The sequence below is a fragment of the Hordeum vulgare genome, chromosome 6H, assembly GCF_904849725.1.
Source record: "Hordeum vulgare subsp. vulgare chromosome 6H, MorexV3_pseudomolecules_assembly, whole genome shotgun sequence".
In the NCBI taxonomy this organism is placed as follows: Eukaryota; Viridiplantae; Streptophyta; class Magnoliopsida; order Poales; family Poaceae; genus Hordeum; species Hordeum vulgare.
In genome coordinates, this window is record NC_058523.1 from 16,923,543 (window position 1) to 16,924,921 (window position 1,379).

Consider the following 1,379-nt stretch of genomic DNA (forward strand, 5'->3'; position numbering starts at 1 on the left):
TGTCCTGGAAAAAGAGAACCCATCTCCGTCGTGTACTCTTCCTGTCAAAAGAATGTGAAGTATTATAAAATATATACCCATAAATATTATTTATGGAGTATATCCTAAGGTTTTGTGTGCAGAGCTGAAGTTTGATTGATTACTTTACTAAACTATTTTAAATAAATCAATGATAACAGTTAACTGCCTTCAAAAAGGCAAAGTTGTCTGATTCAGGAAGTCAACGAAAAGAATACACCTAGTTCCTTAACCAACAGGCATACCATTGCTCAAGTAATCCACTTGAATAAAGAAGAGAATGAACATCTCCATGCCCATGTGGCTTTGTCTGCCGAAACACAAAACCAGAAGTAAGAGAAGTGCAAACTCAAGAAGATGAAAACAACAATACTTAATACTCCTGGTATAAGCCATCATATGAAATCATCAACCTGGATCTTGTACTTGTCATTTGGATCTAATGCAAGCCTTGCATCGTTGTCAACTAGACATGCTACTTTTTCCTAAAACAAATAAGCATTAGTCAGCACCAAAAGCAACAGCAGTGTATGTTTTTGGCGCCTTAAGAAACACATGGAAAAAAAGGCAAAATAGAAAGCCACCTGCTTTAGAATTTTCACTTGTGATGGTTCCATTCCAAAATAGGAGTTTGTTTCCAAAAGCTTGAAGGTCAGTGCATTTGTATCATCAGAAGTCATAATAGCAAATGGGATCTTCGTATGGCATTCACCTGCACACTCAAAGAATGAAAATTTGATCAATTAAAGCAATGCCTAGATTTTCTTGAGGCCCTGGATAAGAGAATTTTGACATAATGAAGATAAACAGTTAAAATCATGCTGGATGAGCCATTCACAGGAAACAAAAAATTACGTTTCTATATTCAACATGTTCTCTAAAGTTCTATCAGGTTGGGAAAAGGAGAGGTAGAATTGCACTCTATCAATGTGCAGACTGAATTCAGAAACTGGAGACCAAACAGAACTGATTTAACTTATCTGATTCAGGTCTTTAATCTGGCCTAAAATCATGTTGGTCTAGTCTATATAAGTAAATAATATCAAAGAGTCATGGTTCATTCTCTCCTAACTTTTCCCGCTAAGGGGAAAATTACGGCGAGAGTTTGCCACTTCCTCTGTCGTCAAGATAGTGGGTCCCCGCATCCATATACCACCGCTCCAAACGGGAGGGGAATGCTTCGACTCCAGCGCGCTGAGAATGTCAATGCACCTAAATAATACAACCCACTCTCGTCCACCTCCAAATTTTTTTTGACAACACATCATTGATGTCATATATTTTTTTCTTTTAGAGAAACAACAGTCTATTAGTAAATAGTTTTCAGTGTCACGTACAATCAGTGGCCTAACAACACACCT

The 1,379-nt window shown here is 37.3% G+C and overlaps 1 long non-coding RNA gene across 1 annotated transcript; it reads right to left on the reverse strand.

The window, feature by feature from the left end:
- LOC123404083 lies at positions 1-505 on the reverse strand. The gene is made up of 3 exons (XR_006611622.1): positions 432-505; positions 264-328; positions 1-41 (listed from the first exon to the last, which is right to left on the reverse strand). It is a non-coding gene; the product is annotated as an uncharacterized LOC123404083 (long non-coding RNA).
- Positions 506-1,379: the final 874 nt, after the last annotated feature.